The sequence below is a fragment of the Eubalaena glacialis genome, chromosome 3 (genome assembly GCF_028564815.1).
Source record: "Eubalaena glacialis isolate mEubGla1 chromosome 3, mEubGla1.1.hap2.+ XY, whole genome shotgun sequence".
NCBI lineage: Eukaryota > Metazoa > Chordata > Mammalia > Artiodactyla > Balaenidae > Eubalaena > Eubalaena glacialis.
Genome location: NC_083718.1, coordinates 109,837,375 through 109,858,509, shown reverse-complemented (window position 1 = coordinate 109,858,509; position 21,135 = coordinate 109,837,375).

Genomic DNA, 21,135 nt, shown 5'->3' with positions numbered 1-21,135 from the left:
AAACTCTTCCCACCATTTGACATTAAGACACTTCCTTCTTTATCGTTGGATTATCATTGTTAATCGATCATTATTGAATATGACCTAACACTTCCTAGCTGTCTGTCAAAGTAGGTATCGTTTGAAATTTACCAATTCCCACCTAGGGGTTGCAAGAACAGATAACAGATTTCAGTACCATAGCATTTTATTCATTTATTCTTTCACTGAACAAATATTTAAGGAGCATCTACTATGTACCAGGCACTGTAATAGGTGCCAGAGATTTAGCAGTGGGCAAAAAAAAAGTATATTTTCTTCCTGAGGGCTCTACTCCAAAGTAGAATTCAGTTTCTCTTTGCTTAGCATCTTTGGCAGGCACAGTTGCCTAAGTTCCTCAGTGAACATGAGGCTTCAGGTACCAAGTGAAATGGTATCATTTTGCTTAAATTCCTCTAACTTACTTTCTGTATCATTAATTTGGAATATCTTACATGTTACCTGGAGTGCTAGTTGTAATTTATACATCTGTTTTGTCTGCCTAAAGAGATTATAAACACCTGGAGGACAGGGACCTTGACTAAGACCTCATTGTGTCACAGAGGCAGCGTGCCTTGCACACGAGGAAAATGCTATTTATCTTGCAGATTTTTTATTCTGGACTTCTGTTCAAGAACCATTCTGAAGACACCTGCTGCAGCCGTAGTACATCAGCAGGAGTTCCCCCTGATTGAATGAATTATGTTTTACGAACCTTAAAAATAAAAATGGGGGAAACTTATTTCCACCTCATCCTATTAAATCCCACTCCTGGAATTTCAACACATTTCAACATTAAATGGAAACAAAAAAGCTATACATGTCACAGTACCAATGAAGAGCACCTAAAAGAAAATAGAAAAAGAGGAATATTCATAGTCCAATGGAAAAACTATAGAAACGTGATAAGGGAAAGTTATAAGCCAGAGATTAGACCTCAGAAAACTCATTTTTTTGTTCAGCAAGGTGCTGTGCTTGGCACCAGGCTGCAAAGAAGATCAAGATGAGATCTCTGCCCTTTTAGGACTAAGTTTAGTGAGTTGCTCTTAGGGCTATGCTACTCTAATTGGTGCACATAGGCAATGGCAGCAGTGGAACAGAACAAGTGCCCTTGACCCTCAACGCTCAAGACTTTTCTTGGCCAACCTATTGAGGAAAGAGTGTTCTCTACTGTCCATCACATGGTAGAGGATATTCCCACCAATAACTTGATTGGGAAATGAGTGTTCTTGGCTGTAAAGGAAGGATTGAATTAATTATTTATTGTTAACATTAGTCTATCCAAGATGTCAGTTTTACTGGTTGTTCTCTCTTTTATTGTGGGGAAATTGTTAAAATGTTATTCCAACATATGATTGTTTTAAATTGTAATATTTGAACTCTGCTCCTGGAAGCCCTAAGATTATGTGAATCTGCCCCCCAGGGATCCTGTGTGGTAGCTGGTGGCCTTAAGGATATATCTAAGGGTTTCTCCTGTTTCTCCATTCCCACTTCTACTTGAGAAGCTCCATTTCATGTTTTATTTCTTTTTTTTTTTTTTAATTTCAAAGTCCAGCAGGATGTGATTTATCGAGGGGAAGAGAGACAGAGGATCCTGTAGCTTTATATAGTATATAAACCAATGACTTAAAAATGAAAAAACTGCAATATACACACATGATTTGTATTTATTTCTGTTCAAGAAGCATATTGAATTTCAATAATGTACAGTACAGGCTGCAAGGGAAAGTTCTTTGTGGGGTTTTTCTGGGGGGGCCTTTATGCAAGTTAGCGTCATGAAGATTAATCCTCTAGTAGGTCAGAGTGCTAAGTGATAGCGTGGAATAAACATTCTGGAAATGCAAAGCTACTTGTCAAAACAACTTAATATCGTTAAGTAGTTTTCTCCAAGAAGATCCAACGAAACTGGACATCACTGTCAAATACTGTTTCCTAGCACCGAAACCCAAGTCCACATTGAAATAAAATATATATACCAATTTTGACAGGGAGCCTAAATATACAGAGTGTTTATGTAAGATAAAGATGTGTTCATTTCCAAAGGTAGTTTAAAATTCGACCGAACTAAAATACCAAATTATTCATTATTTAAATTCTCTCACGCATTTTTACATCCTCCTAGTGCCCACTGTTAACTACTGCTACAGAGAAATTTAGATGCATAATTCCCATTAACAGTATGACAGAAACAGCAACCGTGTAACTAATTCCCCACATTGTGTGTGTCCCCTGCTCATACTACATTGAACGTATTCCCTCATGAGTCTAAAAGGAAGCATACAACACACCACCCCTTTGAAAAGTGGGACGAATTCAGAAATTCCTGTGATTGTTTTGGGCACAAGAAAGAGTCCAGTCTTGGACGTGGAGTGTGCAGTGCGCTGGAACCATTATCTCCATTTCTGCACAGGACGCTAATGCTGACACCTAATTAGCATTAGGAAAGTGATTAACTCTCAATAAGGTCAGCACAAAGCAGAGAAATACATCTTGATGCCATCTATTAGGTCATTTATTTAATAGATTAAAATACTTAAGGAGGAAAAGTCAGTCTGGCATTTTCTCCAGTCTATTCTCTTTGGTGGATAACTCAATTGCAGAGAAAATTCAAAGAGTGGATGCAACACTACATTAAAAGCTCCGTAATCAAAACAGAGAGCATAAAAACACTTGAGCATTGTCTAATGGACAACTTATCATCCAAACAGATGCATTCATTAAGGGAAAAATTACTTTCAAATATCAGTAAAATAAATTGGGTCTATTCTGATTTCTTATTTCTACAGCAAGAGTGTTCCAAGTTACGGAAACAAGTATATAAAAATGCTTCAGTGCACAAGCAGGACAATTTTAGGCATTTAAGTTTATTGGGCAAAGCTGTTTGAACTGCTTGAAGATGGTAAATCAAGCAAATATGGAACATTCCAACTGATAATATCTTTCTAGGCCAATTATTTCCCTCCTATATTTCAGAGACAGAGACTGCTTTGTTACTTTGTGGCTATTATTATTATTAATGGAACAACTACTACTAATAAGAAATCATTTTCTGTTTTGCCTTAGCAATGTGGACCCCAATCGCTCACGACAATTTCCCCTTCTGTGGCAGGAAACACATCTCTCAAGCACAGAGCAGAAGCCCAGCCCCCTCACACTCTCTCTCCTTATGTGAATTCTGGGTGCTGAGATCACAGTCAGATGGCAGAGGGAATCACTCTGTACAGCTGGTGGCCTGAGCAGCCTGCTCTATCAGTTTGCCTCATTGCTCTGAAATTAACACTGAGAAGCAACACTGCAGTTGCCCTAAGGCCACAGTTCAGCCACTAAATGGGATAAAGAACTTTCATAAATAAACAGGCTAAGCAGCGGCTCGCTGAGCTGTGGCCTCAGGCACGTGGAAGGCCCCACTTTTCCCTATGAGTGAACTGAGAACTGTTCTAGACTAACTGGCGCTGATGACAGTAATGATGATGTTGGCTGTCGCTTATACAGCACCTGCTGTATGCAAGCAAGCATTAGTCCTAATCCTTACAACAATCCTGCCTGGGGTATTGTTACCATCTTACAGATGGGGAAACTGAGGTTCAGCATCAGATACCAAAGTCTTTCTACTACATATACTGCCTCTGTGCTTACTGATCTCTGCCTACGGAAAATGTTTAAATGCTGATAATAGTCTAATGAACATTTGGGTCATTTTATTTCTGCATATGAGAAAATAGAGGAAGCAGAAGAGAAAAGTGCACATCAGTAGTTTGTGTCTAACCAGGCCCCGGTTTGAATACACCACCTGTTTGGAGCCAGTCTGCCGAGAGAGAGAGAGAGAGAAAGAGGCATTGTAGTGACAAGGACAAGGACTTTGGTGTCATCCTGAACTGAGGTTGTCTCTGGCTGTGTGATCTTTGGGAAGATAGTTAACTTTTCTGATCATCATCTCTTCATTTGTGAAGTACTAGTAATAGCCAAAATTCATTGAGCACTTACCATGAATGAAATAGTTTTCTAAACCCCTTTTAATATATAAATTCATTTAATCCTCAGAACAATTGTATTAATAACTCCAAATGATAAACCTGAGTTTCAGAAAGCTGAAATGATTTGTCTGGGGTGATATGGCTAAGAAATGCCACGACGGATGTTCTAACTCATATATTCTGACTCCAGATCTTGGGGTTACAACTAAATTACAACTAAATCCTTTCCTCCCATGGCTCTTTTAAGGATCAGAGATTATATACAGTATATGAACTACATGGTCATATGTAATATGGCTTAGTGAGACTATTTTAAAGAGTATTAAATGCTAATATATCACACATAAAGAGTATTAAATTTTAAAGAGTACTAAATGCTAATATATCAGACATAAATAATGACTACATTATTATAATTGTTTAGGGCCAACTGACTTTGTAAATGAGGCCAGGTATATTCAATAGAAATTTACTATGTTATTAAAGAAACAAGTTCCCTAGAAGAAGTCTTTATTTAAAATATGTAAATGAGATAAAATGGTAAGTTTGAGGGAGAAGAGGCAGTGTCTGAGGCATCTCCTTAGCCTAGAAAGTAGTACTTGGCATTTAGAACAGACTCAACAAAGTGACTCAAATTGTACTGCAATAGGAAAAAAAAATAAACATAACCATTGTGTTTATATTTTAGTCATTCCTTTCTTCAACTATGCACTGAACCCTGACCAAGACCCTGGGGCTGCAAAGATGCATTTGGCATGGCTGCTGCCCCTGGAAGTCACAATCTAGTATCTCTAAATTATATAATAACTTGAATAGTCTCCAACTTACGCTAGGGTAATGAGCAATTTCAAAATCTTAGTGCCTTAACAAACACACAAAAAAGTTTCTTTCTCATACTCAGCTACATGTCCCTCATGGGTAGTCTTTGAAGATTCTGTTCAACATAATCTCTGGAACCCAGGCTAACAGAGGCTCCGTGGTTTGTAGCTGTACCATCTGGAACATGTGGCCTTCCATCACCAAAACAGAGCAAGAGGACGCAGAAGGGTTTTGCACAGACAATTAATCACCTGAGCTTAGAAGTGGCATCCATCATTTCCTCTCTCAGCCCCCGCCCCTGATCAGTCACGCAGCCCACTTTCCTGCAAGGGGGGCGGGAAAGGTGCAGTGCTTCCCTGTGCCCTGAAGGAGAAAAGAACAAGCACTTAAAGTCTCCAATATCTGGGGAAAGCAGAAGAAGCTCCATCCGGGTATCTGGAAGAACATTCTGTGCCCCTAGCCTTTCTGGTGGAGAGATAGCAGAGTGGGTGAACAGTGCTAGCTAGCAAGGCAAAGTGAGGAGAATCTGTTTTTCTTCTCCATCTTGCCACATCTACTTAAGGGAAAAAATCCAGACCATCTGAAATAATCACAGCACTAGTTCTTGGTCCAGATGAGCAGACTACGAGCCCCATATTTGGTTTGTTTTAGAGGGCTCGTTCTTTAAAATGAGTGGGTAATTTCCAGTCAGCAAGGTTTTTTGTTTAGGTTCCCTACACGTAAAGTCCATTTCTAAACTTGAAGATTTTATTCAATGAGAGAGCCAAATCACATTTTAGCAATGGCTACGTTGCATAACACAGAAAGCTTTGATTTCTCCCATCTTCGTTGAAAAAGTTGTCACAAAACACCAACAAATTCAAAACAGCTCTCAAAATTACTTTTGTTAAAGGCAGATTCCTGAACTATTCATCTGTGTTAAAATGCATTTTGCCTTGAATCATATGTCATGTTGCCAGCAAAGAGTTGTTTCCATGCCAACTCGTTTGCAACACGGGGGAAAAAAATCAAAGCTACTAACATCTGGAAGATGTCAGTACCGATGTAAGCCACTTGCAATGAAAAACATGGGATGGCAAGTGTCTGCCAAAGAGACCCTATATATGGCATAATGATTTACAATATAATTACCTAACAATGCTTACCATTCCTTCTTTGGCTGTTTTCATGATCTAAATTACATTCCAGAAAAGATTTGCAGAAACAAAATTAATATACTTCGTATGCAGTGTTTTCGTGTTTTCTTATAAAGCTAGCATATTTTCCTGACATTAACCTTTTAACAAGCCACTTAATTTCAGGCATAGTCTTAAAAGTGGAACAAGAAACAATTGTTTCATTTTCTACACCTTTTCCTTTCCATCTCTGGTCCTGCCAGAGTCCCTTTTCAAATAAAGACCATCAGGGAGATAAATGTGAACTGGTGTTTCAAACAATGAATTTCATGACAAGCAGTTCTATATACTTACTTCTCTTTCTACATACTTCTCTGTTTTTCTGTATCTGTGTGTGTGTGTGCCCTTGTGTGCATGTACCCACATGTATCTATCTATCCATGTCTTTAAATAAAATAGCTTATTTCCCAGGTAATAAAGACTGTCAGAATCCAGAGTGGCTTCTTGGAAATAGTATTCTAGGGTCAAAGAACCTCAGGATACTACATTTTGAGATGATGCCTAACGCTGTCAGAACCGCTGAGGTCTTTTCACAGGTAACAGGAGCTAGTGACTACGCTTAACTAATAGAGGAAAAGCACAGGCAATTCACGTTCTGACTTAAAAATGGAACACATGTTTGTACGAAGCCTGAGCAAATTATAAGCACACAGGGAGGGGGTCATGTTCATAGACATAGTTTATGTTCCTTACTCAAGCAAGACCTCAGATTTTCCTCCAAGTCCTTCTTGCCTCCTGAATATTTCTGGGTGTCTGCAGAGTATGCCTCACCCATGTGCTCAGGAAAACTCCACTCAGCTATACTGCCAATGGTGTCTTTTGATGCTCTGCCCGCCTTCACCCCAAGACACTGGGTCTGTCACCAGGCACTGCTGCCAACGGGTTAGGGCTTCAACGTGGGAAAGCTTCGCCAGTGTCCATCACAAGATGGGAACTAGTCTCCTTGCTAGCATTTTCCTCCTCTGGGACATTCTCAACAGTGTTATTTGTGGCCAGAATCTTTGGTGAAACCATTGTTAAGGGTTTTTTTTTTTAAATACCTCGGCTTTCCATGGGACTCCTACATGATTCCAGTGAGACCTGGGCCAGTACTAATCGATGTGATAAATTCCCAGTGGCATTAGCTATATTGTATCTTCCTGTCCCTGCTGACATTCAGATTCTCTTACTGAGACAACCTAGACTTGTCCGGCACCTCTCCATTTGGAATGAGTTCTTTCTCAAAAAGCTCATTGGTCCCTCTTACAAAGAGGTATCTGGCAGGTCCATGCTACCGGTTCACCAGACACACTACATGCTGGTATGATGCTAGCTAGGGGTCAACTACAAAGCGGTTGGAACATCTATTGCTTGTCAAAGGCCCAAGGACTTTTGAGTCATTTTCAGAGAGGACTCTTCCTCAGGAGCAGCCCTGGGATGGTTCCTTCAGGCCCTTCCCCCGGCCTCTCACCATCACTAAAGTGGATTTTGGACACAGTTCTGGATCTTCTCAACATGAATATATTCATCTCTCTCTGAAAAGATGGACCAGCGGCCTCCTGAGTCATCCTGAACGCTTGACCTATTGGCCTTCTTGATCCCTTGCTCACAACTGAACTCTAGGCAGAGTTGTAGCTAGTTCTAGGGCCTTCCCAAACTTGCAGGTTCATCCCTGTTTTAGGCTTTAGGGCTCAGCCTGCTCTTTTTTTTTTTTAATTAATTAATTAATTTATTTATTTATTTTTGGCTGTGTTGGGTCTTCGTTTCTGTGCGAGGTCTTTCTCCAGTTGCGGCAAGCGGGGGCCACTCTTCATCGCGGTGCGCGGGCCTCTCACTATCGCGGCCTCTCTTGTTGCGGAGCATAGGCTCCAGGCGCGCAGGCTCAGTAGTTGTGGCTCACGGGCCTAGTTGCTCCGTGGCTTGTGGGATCCTCCCAGACCAGGGCTCGAACCCGTGTCCCCTGCATTGGCAGGCAGACTCTCAACCACTGCGCCACCAGGGAAGCCCAGCCTGCTCTTACTGTTGAGTGAGGAGAGAGCTTTCATTCAGTAACCCAAGAGGCTCTGCGTCATGCCATATCCATTCTATAACCACATGTATTCCACGTCTGAAACAAGTCCCCACCTTGCGGCTCTAGTCCGCATCTGCCTCGCTCCTCTCAATCCCCTTTTCCCTCCGGAACCCTGCTGCTAAGCAAGTGTGAGCAGGTCTTAGAGACTGACGTCTACTCCTTTCTCCCACTGCAAGGCTCTCTGCGCACTGTCTGCTTCCACACGCCTCCTCTCCCATCTGCTAGAAACTCCTGACAGGCCCTGAATGACTCCCTCTGGAACTTTTGCCCCCCCCGCTGCTCAGTTTGCACAGACCCATTGCCTCATCCTCGGGACGGTGCCTAGTTTCTAGTTCTCAGCCCCAATATCTAGTCTGTCCACTGCCCACTGAGCTCAGAATACAGATTCCAACAGAGTCCCTCAGATTCCAACCTGGGGGTTGGAGAATCAGTCTCAGCTGATGAAGGCAATGGGCTATCTCAGAGAAGCCAGACCTAGAGGAGAGATCACACAAACCACTGGGTCACACTCACGTGGCAAACAGATATTTTTTCATCCACCTTAATATTTGTGTCTCTCTTGAAATTTCATAAATCTCACACAAAACCCCAATTTCCAGTTTTTCTGAGAAATGAGAAGCTCTCTCAGTATTGGCTCAAATTTCCTCATGGTGACAATCAATAGGAGCTGTGCAGTGGCTGCCCCAAGGACACGCATCCCCCAGTACATGACAGTATTCAGTGTTCCCTGTGACACAAAGGTGATTTAATATTACCCTGGCACTGATGATTTTCTAGTAGTAGAGAACAATTTCTCCATGTCCCTGTCACTATCGAAAGTAAGAAAATGAAAAAAAGATAGAGAAGTTCATATATTTGAAGAAATATACAAGACAGACTACTGTGGCTATGTGTGTATATAGGTACATGTGTAAGGGAAGAATAGTCTTACATGTTGAATAAGTAAAATGTATAATTGTCGATATTTCAAATACACTGTCCATGTTACCCATTTACAGTTTTCTTGATTCAGCCCTTCACCTGAAAGATTGATGGGGCACTTGCCACCAAGTCTGGCTCTAGAAATACTTAAAATAAATAGCTACTATACATTATGACTTAAGAACTGATGAAAGTTGGCCTTATTCAGCAAGAATCTCCTGAACAGCTGGGTCATGCCTTACCCTCACTTCCTCAGCACCAAAGACACAGATGCAATGGCCACTATTAGCACGTTTGAACTTATTCAACCAACATGTACTAAGCTACTCTATGTGCTTGGCACAGAACTGTGCACTTTACGTAATTATATTTACTATCGTTCACAGACGGCCTACTGTGTACAGCACCAATCCATTTCCAGATATTCTATTATTTTTAATCCTCCAAGGCAGTGATTATCCCCATCTTAGAATCAGGAAGCTTATAGTTCAGGAAGCTACACAAGTGACCTACAGACCCACCTTGAAAATGGCGTACCAAAGCTCAAACCCGGGCCGGTCTAAGTTTAAATGTCATTATCTTTCAGGAGAATGGTGTAATATTTGCTTAGATTGCTAAGTCTCTCTACATTGCTCAAAGATGAATATTTTACACCTTGTACAGAAGAGATAGCTTAGTATGAATCTGAGCACCATTTCCCCTTACATAACCCAGAAGAGACTCCCCTATAGACAGGAGAAATTGACTCACCCACCAGGACCCAGCCTGGTTGTTAAAAAGGCTTTATTCTTAATTTCTAAAATAAACTCAGCATATGACAATACTGGAAAGAAGCTGGGATATTTTTTTATAATCTGGCATCAAACTGCATTCTCCACTGCAGGGTGGCACTTAGCCTTCCATGATGTTATGATTGGCACTTTAGACAAACTTTAACCTCTGCATGTGAATAAATAGCAGCAGAAACCCATATGTAGTCGCACAATGAAAAAAGTAATAAAGCTGTTCATTACCCTTGACTCTTCTGCTCCCTTACCCTTGTTTTCCCTCTGCACGCGGTCAGAAATTGAATTGATATTGAATTTGCTTCACTTGTGTAATACTATTCATACATGCTTTTGTAATTCATTCACTTCATTCACATTTCACCTTTTGTCATTTCAATCACTTTAAATCTGCTTCGGCCTCTTTCACATTCCATCTACTAAGTTCCTGGTCATGAGGAGGAGATTTATTAACTTTAATTTCTGGGTTTCTGGTTCCAGTAGGAATAATCCCATCAGGAGATGGGTTTAGATATTGACAACACTAGGCCTGAAGTAAGGCCTGGAGAGTAGATGGACGACAGCATCCACAACAGGCACATGTCAGGAAGGGGGGCCTGCAGGCCATAGAGATAGTATCACTAAGTGGCTAAATGTACAGGCTCTGCAATCAGATGGGCAGAGTTCACATCCTGGAGTGCCATTTTCTGCCCTGGGAACTTTTGCAGGTTCCTTAGCCTCTGCATGCCTGTTTCCAGAGGCTGCACAATGCATATAACAATATTATCAACCACATAGGATTATTAGGATTAAATGAGAAAAATCTCCATCAAGCACTCAGCTCACAGTACATATGCAATAAATATGAATCATTATTATTATGGTGAAGCTATGAAGATGCAGAGCTAATAACTTTTCTTTTGGAATGGGCTGATGAAAACATTAAAAGGACCTAAAAAACACACTGCTTCAACAATGTAATGAACATAAAAACAACAACAAAAATGTCTCATTGAAAGCAATTGTTTATTCAGCCTAATGTTAACAGTTGCATTTAGTGAACAAGCATGGTTGTCCCTCAGTATCATTTTCTAATGTTATAAGCACTACGTATTTATAAATTTCTTTCAGTGAATTAATGGAGCAATCCTTTCTTAACTTTCTTAACTTAATCCTTTCTTAACTCTTTGGGGGGCTCTCCATATTTCCGCTCTATAAACTCTGGGATAATAATATTCCTTGGGCCTGCCACCTGCTATGAGAGGGGCATAATTTTTACTACCCTAGTTCTTAAACTTTAGAAACTTGCTGAATGAATCCCAATTTTATAGACTTATCCATAACTTACTCTCCCTTTCTCTTTGCAAGGAAAAGAGTGCTAATTTCTCTGTCTTGAATGTAAAGACAGCATTGAGTGACCAAAGACACCGATGGAACAAAGTAGATCAAGGCAAGGCAATGTCGTAGGAAAGACATGGATGACTTCCTGGGATCAAAGATGACATCAACATTGACATGGGTGTGACGACCCAGGAAATGCTTACAATAGGAATAACAGACGAGGAGACATTGAGTCTAGATGCAAGTACATTTCAGAATTAAGCCTGGTTTAGCAAGCTGGGTAGATTAAAAGAATCTGGGCTGAAAACTTTAAAGTCATCTGGTTTCTCTAACAAAGATGGAAAGCAAAAAATAGACTCGATTATTTGGAGACCACCTAAGTCTTTTCCATCTTACGAAACCAGAGTCTGTTACTGTAAGCCTGAGTCTTTAAAGGCAGAAGTGATCTCCTCATTCATTCAGGATCACTGGTGACTATATCTGTGGATAAAGCTACATGAGCCAACTAGACCCAGGGATCCTTTGCCAGCCAGACCCAAGGATCTCTCAGGAATCCAGTTGAATAGAGGCCACCCCCTTGGAGTCCTCATATTCCATTTAACAGAATCTTCTTTCTTTATACCCTGTTATAGATGTTTCTTTGGTAGCAAAGGCTTCTAAGGAGCCATGATACTGATCATTTTTGTTTGTTCTCATTGAAGCTATTCCAGCACCTTTATCAACCAAAAACTGCCCCTCTCTGGCCCTTTTCCCGGTCAGTTATAGCTTTGGAAGTGTAGTGACCAGAACATGTTTTTCCTCAAGGGTAACATTATACTTTCTATTTTCATTCTAATACACTTCTTGGTGATGCCAAGAACACTCTGGCCTTTTTTTCTGCAGCTACATACAGAGTCTTCAAGACCTGAGGCTCCATGGTCCCTTAGAAGCAGTTCAATCCAGCCACTATTTATTGAACTCTTAGAGAGGACACAAAAGAAGGAAAAGGCTCAGTTTTGTCCTCAAGTAGCTACAATCTTCCTGAAGACATAAATTGATGAATACCTTAAATAATAAACAATGCAATATATTGCTAATTATCATAGATTAGATTGCAAATATAGAAATTCAAAAAAATCTCAGTACTATTATTTTAAAGCAAATATATTGCTAGGTTATAGTAATGGTAATGTATAATTATTCAATAAATGGAATATAATAAAATAAATTAGGTGATTATCTCTTCTAATAGTTGGGGTACAGTAGTAAAATATTTGACCAGGATCTTATCGTTATTACACATTCCGAAGGGACATTCAGACAAAGACAGACTGATTAATATTAACTAGAACTTTTGCATGCCTTGCCCTGGAGAGTTAAGGCTATCTCACATGTGAGCCAGAAGAATTTCTTTTACATCGCTAGCCTAAGGCCCAAGCCAGAGATGACAAATACAGAGCGTGTGTATTCCTCTGCCTCCTAAAATAAATACTAGATCGCAGCCTTTTTCTCAGTGAATTTTTCTCAGTTCAGTCCTCCTAGTGGCCATCACCACCAATCAGAAATTAACATTGAAAACTGATACCTGTTTGTCAGCCTTACCTCAGGTCCCAGCATGTGTTAACTTATATCACAGCCTGGATACAGGGTAAAGCCTCCACCATGTCCTAATAAATTCTTAGGATGCCTTCCATCTTTATGACTCTAACGAGCTCAAATCAGTAATAATTACAGACACTTAATTATGGAAGATCTTCATTTCCAAATAGAAGTGGAAGACATGAGTATGGTCTCAGTCCAATGTGCCAGCTGAGACAAGAAATACATCATGTACTCTGATGATGGGAAAGCTGTTTACTCAAGTAATGATGTATTAAAGGGCACCGTATTAGGGTTCTCCAGAGAAAAGGAAAAAAATAGGATGTGTATAGTGCGAGAGAGAGAGATTTATTTTACAAAGTTGACGCCTGTGACTTTGGAGGCCGGCAAGTCCAATATCTGCAGGGTGGGCTGGCAGGCTGCAGACCCAGGGAAAAGTCAGTGCTGTAGTTCAAGTCCTAAGGTCACCTGCTGGCAGAATTCCTTCTTGCTCAAGGGAAGTCAGTCTTTGTTCTATTAAGGTTTTTAACTGTCAGATGAGCACCACCCACGTTATGGAGGGGAATCTGCTTTCCTCAAAGTCCACTGATTTAAATGTTAATCTTGTCCAAAACCACCCTCACAGAACACATCTAGAATATCTGACCAAATATCTGGGAACCATGGCCCAGTCAATTTGACACATGAAATTAACCATCACAGCCACTTATGCTTATTTCTAATTTATAATCTGCAAAATCTGAAATCACTCAGTAGTAAAGCACCTGCACAGCCACAGTGGGTGATTTGGTGATATGTCCTCCCCTCTGGCATTTTTTATTTACCAAAGTTTTCTTTCTGTTAGGTGAGGGAGATCCATACCAAAGAATGTACAAAATTTAAACTTACAAATGTAACGTTAATATTATCTGAAATTTTACAGGCTATTCTCTGTATCCAAAGACATCCTTTAGTAAATGTCATTTTAAAAATCCCATCATCAAAGTGGTGGTCTCATGTGGTCTTATTGTCAAATGTGGATTTTAAAAAAAAAAAAAAAAAACTCCAAACAGTATGGATGTCAAGTTTTTGGCATATTGACTTTTTTGTAAAGTTTTTTCTTTCAAATATTAACATATAAAAATATTTTTTAGAATAGGATCCAGATCATAAAAAGGACTCCTCCAAATCAATAAGACAAAGAAAACCCAACTGGAAAAAGATGTTAAGATATAAAGAAGGCAACTTTACATAAAATGGCTAATAGACTTACCATGAGACAGTCGATCAGTGTTCAGGGAAATTCAAATTAAAACCACAATGAGTAATCATTTCACATTGGAAATACTGTCAGAATTTTTAAATTCTCATAGCATTGAATGTTGGAAAGAATATAGAATAGCAGGAACCCCTGTTTAGAATAAAACCACATTAGGGAACAATTTAACTATATTGACCAAGATTGAAGCTACACTTGTCTTCTGACCAAGCAATTCTACCTCTAAAAAACTCTCACACATATGCACAAAGAGATACGCTAAAATATTTCTAGCAACACTGTTTTTTTGTAGTAGCCAAAATATTCCTTGGAGTAGGAGAATAAATTGTGATATTTCCATACAGTGGAATACTACACAACTCATTAAATGGACTAGATCCACGTGTCAATACACTTTAACCTCAAAAATATTATGTTAAATTTAAAAGGCACTTGCAGAAGAAATATTTTTAACATACACAACTCTATGCATTGTATGCATTATAAGTAGGGAAAGAATAAACATTTAATTTACTGGGGAAAGAAGGGAAAAATGAGATTAGGTTACGGCTTAAAGGGTCTTCAACTAAAATAGGGATTTTTTTATTTTAAAAAGAGAAGTGAAGCAAATGTGGTAAAATGTTAACATATGCTGAGTCTGGGTAGTGGGTACACATGTGATTATTCAAATATTCTCTATATCTTTCTAATATCTAAAACATTTTATTTTTATTTTATTTTCCAAATAATTTTTAAGGTATAAAATTTTTCCTCAGCATTCATGTGTTGGTCTATTTTGAATTGCCAAGGCAAATTTTAGCAAATAAAGGTAAATACAGAAAATAATACATTCTTTGGGAATTTTGCAAATCAATCCATAGGTCCAGACAGAGAAGGCCATTTCTGTCCTTCTCATAGCTGAACAACAGTAATTTTCTCCTTTTCAGAGCTCTCTTCCCTCCAGAACCAAGGACCTCTTTTTGTGTTTGTTTTAGTTGTTGCAAATTTCTGCCTCTAAATTCATTGTTTTTTTACTGAACCAACAGTGATTATATTTTCTTTACATCCCTACCACAGCTTCCTGCATTACTTCAAGTCCATCAGTATTGGGTGGATACCAAGGCTCAAGGTTTGACTAGATGACCAGTAAGAAAACTTGGATTCCAGCCTTAGAGTTTACCACTTTGTGGATTATTTACTTAGCTATTCATATTCTTGGGTTATGTTTAGGTGCCTCAGTTTTGACAAGCATAATATGGAAATAATGCCATTTCTAGCAGGGTTGCTGGGGCATTAAAACAATTTAAAAAAGGAAATTTGTTGTAAAAGCACCAAACAAGCCAATCTCCATCTTCTCATTATTTCCTGACTTTGTTCAGTCCATCCCATTGATTCACTCATTCATTCATTCAATAAACAAATATTCATTCTGCACCTACAATGTGAAAAAAACTATTAAGAACTCAGGAACTCTCAAACATGCCAAGTCATTCTTTTTCACACAGTATATAAGCTAAGGGAAAAAACATAAATTCTTCAGTAGAAATGAAAGGTGTTTCATTCAAGAGGACATTTCAAACAACAAAGTAGACCCTAAAACCACATGAAGTTATAGGTGAGCAAAAAATTTAAAAGCTAATAGTAAGTGTTGTGCAAAGAACAAAACATGTCAAGAACAATGTTGTCTGATAACAGAGTACCTCATACTGCACTCTTTGACATGGTCAGACTTTGTGATTTAATAAACCAATGAAATTCCCCTCCCAAATTTTACATGATGGCCAATTTTTACTTTCCAAATAAAATCATTAAACTAACAGACAACTAAATTCTACCATAGTCTATTACCAAATTTAATTAGAAGAAGTACATAATTTATGTCTTAGGCCATTTGGACTGCTGTAACAAAATACCACAGACTGGGTTGTTTAGAAACAACAGAACTTTATTTCTCAAAGCTCTGGAGGCTGGAAGTCTGAGATCAGCATGCCAACATGGTCAGATGAGGATCCTATTCCAGGCTGCAGACTTCTCTTTGCATCCTCACTTGATGGAAGGAGACTAGGGAGTTTTGTGGGAGATCTTTTATAAGGGCACTAATCCCAATCATGAGGGCTCCACCCGCATAACCTAACCTCCTCCCAAAGGCCCCACCTACCAAAACATGACCTTTGGGATTAAGATTTCAACATATTAATTTGAGGGGGATGCAAACATTCAGGCAATGGCAATTATAAAATTAAAAACAGTCCTTTCAATGGATGAATTGTTTTCTCATTTTGGGAAAGCCTACTATGTTGTCATGGGAATGATGCAGTTTCACTTACACAGTAAATATGCCTCTCATGTTTCAGGAACTACTTTAGGCATTTGGAGTACATCTGTGAACACAATAAAGGTTATTGCCCTCATTCTAAATTATGAAACATAAAGTTCATGATGATTAATTTAGCCATAATACAAAATTTGCTTTTCACATTGAACCACAAAATTTTCTACTAAAAATAAATGCAGACCTCAAATGAGACAAACCTGCTCCATATTTGTAAAACACAAAGGGTCTACTTAAAAGGAAACTGAATTATTCCAACTTAAGCAGTAAATTTAAAGCTGAAGACAGCAAACAACATTCAATTGATTGAACATAAAAACTGAAGTTTATTTTTATGATTAAAATCTGGATTGTTTTCACATCTTTTTATAGTTAACATGCATATTTCTGGCTGAGCAGTTTTAATGACTCAATTGTTATTAGTATTTCTATTGGACCTGGGATAGGTCACTTTCTGATGGTCTATCAAAATATATTTTTTCATAATTATTACTATTACTTCATCCTTTGGTCAAATTGGAACCTTATTTTTTTAGTCATGTCAGTTTTCTAGGTTAATATTATCTGATTATTTTCATATAGATTTCAGTTTTACAAGTAATCTTGCATCAACTTATACCTTGTCTAAAAATTATTGGATCAGACTTACAAACTCTGTTAAAATACATCTATCAGAATTTCCTTAGGTCCCCTAAAATTTATGTATTTTCCATTAACTATTGTGTGGTATGAGTGAAGAATACATCTAGATGTTTAGCAACCCTTGAGTTCTCATCTTACACTTGTCATCAAGAAAGCTTTTCTGAGAGGGCAGACAGCAGAAGCAAGAAGAACTACAATCCTGCAGCCTGTGGAACGAAAACCACATTCACAGAAAGGTAGACAAGATGAAAAGGCAGAGGGCTATGTACCAGATGAAGGAACAAGATAAAACCCCAGAAAAACAACTAAATGAAGTGGAGATAGGCAATCTTCCAGAAAGAGAATTCAGAATAATGATAGTGAAGATGATCCAGGTCCTCGGAAAAAGAATGGAGACAAAGATTGAGAAGACGCAAGAAATATTTAACAAAGGTCTACAAGAATTAAAGAACAAACAAACAGAGATGAACAATACAATAACTGAAATGAAAAATACACTAGAAGGAATCAATAGCAGAATAACTGAGGCAGAAGAATGGATAAGTGACCTGGAAGACAGAATGGTGAAATTCACTGCCGTGGAACAGAATAAAGAAAAAAGAATGAAAAGAAATGAAGACAGCCTAAGAGACCTCTGGGACAACATTAGATGCAACAACATTCACATTATAGGGGTCCCAGAAGGAGAAGAGAGAGAGAAAGGACCCAAGAAAATATTTGAAGAGATTATAGTCGAAAACTTCCCTAACATGGGAAAGGAAATAGCCACCCAAGTCCAGGAAGCACAGAGAGCCCCATACAGGATAAACCCAAGGAGAACCATGCCGAGACACATAGAAATCAAATTGGCAAAAATTAAGGACAAAGAAAAATTGCTGAAAACAGCAAGGAAAAAACAACAAACAACATACTAGGGAACTCCCATAAGGTTAACAGCTGATTTCTCAGCAGAAACTCTACAAGCCAGAAAGGAGTGGCATGATATACTTAAAGTGATGAAAGGGAAGAACCTACAACCAAGATTACTCTACTCGGCAAGGATCTCATTCAGATTCAATGGAGAAATCAGAAGCTTTACAGACAAGCAAAAGCTAAGAGAATTCAGCACCACCAAACCAGCTCTACAACAAATGCTAAAGGAACTTTTCTCAGTGGGAAACACAAGAGAAGAAAAGGACTTACAAAAACAAACCCAAAACAATTAAGAAAATGGTCATAGGAACATACATATTGATAATTACCTTAAATGTGAAAGAATTAAATGCTCCAACCAAAAGGCACAGGCTTGCTGAATGGATACAAAAACAAGACCCATATATAGGCTGTCTACAAGAGACCCACTTCAGACCTAGGGACACATACAGACTGAAAGTAAGGGGATGGAAAAAGATATTCCATGCAAATGGAAATCAAAGAAAAGCTGGAGTAGCAATACTCATATCAGATAAAATAGACTTCAAAATAAAGAATGTTACAAGAGACAAGGAAGGACACTACATAATGATCAAGGGATCAATCCAAGAAGAAGCTATAACAATTATAAATATATATGCACCCAACATAGGAGCACCTCAATACATAAGGCAACTGCTAACAGTTCTAAAAGAGGAAATCGACAGTAACACAATAATAGTTGGGGACTGTAACACCTCACTTACACCAGTGGACAGATCATCCAAACAGAAAGTTAATAAGAAAATACAAGCTTTAAATGACACAAAAGGCCAGATAGATTTAATTGATATTTATAGGACATTCCATCCAAAAACAGCAGATTATACTTTCTTCTCAAGTGCGCATGGAACATTCTCAAGGATAGATCATATCTTGGGTCACAAATCAAGCCTCAGTTAATTTAAGAAAATTGAAATCATATCAAGCATCTTTTCTGACCACAATGCTATGAGATTAGAAATCAATTACAGGGAAAAAAACGTAAAAAACACAAATACATGGAGGTTAAACAATACGTTACTAAATAACCAAGAGATCACTGAAGAAATCAAAGAGGAAATCAAAAAATACCTAGAGACAAATGACAATGAAATCACGATGATCCAAGACCTATGGGATGCAGCAAAAGCAGTTCTAAGAGGGAAGTTTATAGCTATACAAGCCTACCTCAAGAAACAAGAAAAATCTCAAATAAACAATCTAACGTTACACCTAAAGGAACTAGAGAAAGAAGAACAAACCAAACCCAAAGTTAGCAGAAGGAAAGAAATCATAAAGACCAGAGCAGAAATAAATGAGATAGAAACAAAGAAAACAATAGCAAAGATCAATAAAACTAAAAGCTGGTTCTTTGAGAAGATTAACCAAATTGATAAGCCATTAGCCAGACTGATTAAAAAAAAGAGGGAGAGGACTCAAATCAATAAAATTAGGAATGAAAAAGGAGAAGTTACAACAGACACCGCAGAAATACAAAGCATCTTAAGAGACTACTACAAGCAACTTCTATGCCAATAAAATGGACAACCTGGAAGAAATGGACAAATTCTTAGAAAGGTATAACCTTACAGGACTGAATCAGGAAGAAATAGAAAATATGAACAGACAAATCACAAGTAATGAAATTGAAACTGTGATTAAAAATCTTCCAACAAACAAAAGTCCAGGCCCAGGTGACTTCACAGGTGAATTCTTTCAAACATTTAGAGAAGAGCTAACACCTATCCTTCTCAAACTCTCCCAAAAAATTGCAGAGGAAGGAAACCTCCCAAACTCATTCTATGAGGCCACCATCACCCTGATACCAAAACCAGGCAAAGATACTACAAAAAAAGATTACAGACCAATGTAACTGATGAACATAGATGCAAAAATCCTCAACAAAATACTAGCAAATAGAATCCAACAACACATTAAAAGGATCATACACCATGATCAAGTGGGATTTATCCCAGGGATGCAAGGATTCTTCAATATATGCAAATCAATCAATGTGATACACCATATTTACAAACTGAAGAATAAAAACCATATGATCATCTCAATAGATGCAGAAAAAGCTTTTGACAAATTTCAACACAAAAACTCTCCAGAAAGTGGGCATAGAGGGAACCTACCTCAACATAATGAAGGCCATATATGACAAACCCACAGCAAACATCATTCTCAATGGTGTAAAACTGAAAGCATTTCCTCTAAGATCAGGAACAAGACAAGGATGTCCACTCTTGGCACTATTATTCAACATAGTTTTGGAAGTCCTAGCCACGGCAATCAGAGAAGAAAAAGAAACAAAAGGAATACCAATTGGAAAAGAAGAAGTAAAACTGTCACTGTTTGCAGATGACATGATACTATACATAGAGAATCCTAAAGATGCCACCAGAAAACTAATAGAGCTAATCAATGAATCTGGTAAAGTTGCAGGATACAAAATTAATGCACAGAAATCTCTTGCATTTCTATACACTAATGATGAAAAATCTGAAAGAGAAATTAAGGAAGCACTCATTTACCACTGCAACAAAAAGAATAAAATACCTAGGAATAAACCTACCTAAGGAGACAAAAGACCTGTATGCAGAAAACTATAAGACATTGATAAAGAAATTAAAGATGATACCAACAGATGGAGAGATATACCACGTTCTTAGATTGGAAGAATCAATACCGTGAAAATGACTCTACTACCCAAAGCAATCTACAGATTCAATGCAATCCCTATCAAATTACCAATGGCATTTTTTACAGAACTAGAACAAAAAATCTTAAAATTTATATGGAGACAGAAAAGACCCCAAATAGCCAAAGCAGTCTTGAGTGAAAATAACGGAGCTGGAGGAATCAGACTCCCTGACTTCAGACTAGACTACAAAGCTACAGTAATCAAGACAATATGGTACTGGCACCAAAACAGAAATATAGATCAATGCAACAGGATAGAAAGCCCAGAGATAAACCCACTCACCTACTGTCAACTAATCTATGACAAAGGAGGCAAGGATATACAATGGAGAAAATACAGTCTCTTCAATAAGTGGTGCTGGGAAAACTGGACAGCTACATGTAAAAGAATGAAATTAGAACACTCCCTAACACCATACACAAAAATAAACTCAAAATGGATTAGAGACCTAAATGTAAGACTGGGCACTATAAAACTCTTAGAGGAAAATATAGGAAGAACACTCTTTGACATAAATCACAGCAAGATATTTTTTGATCCATCTCCTAGAGTAATGGAAATAAAAACAATCATAAACAAATGGGACCTAATGAAACTTAAAAGCTTTTGCACAACAAAGGAATCCATAAACAAGACAAAAAGAC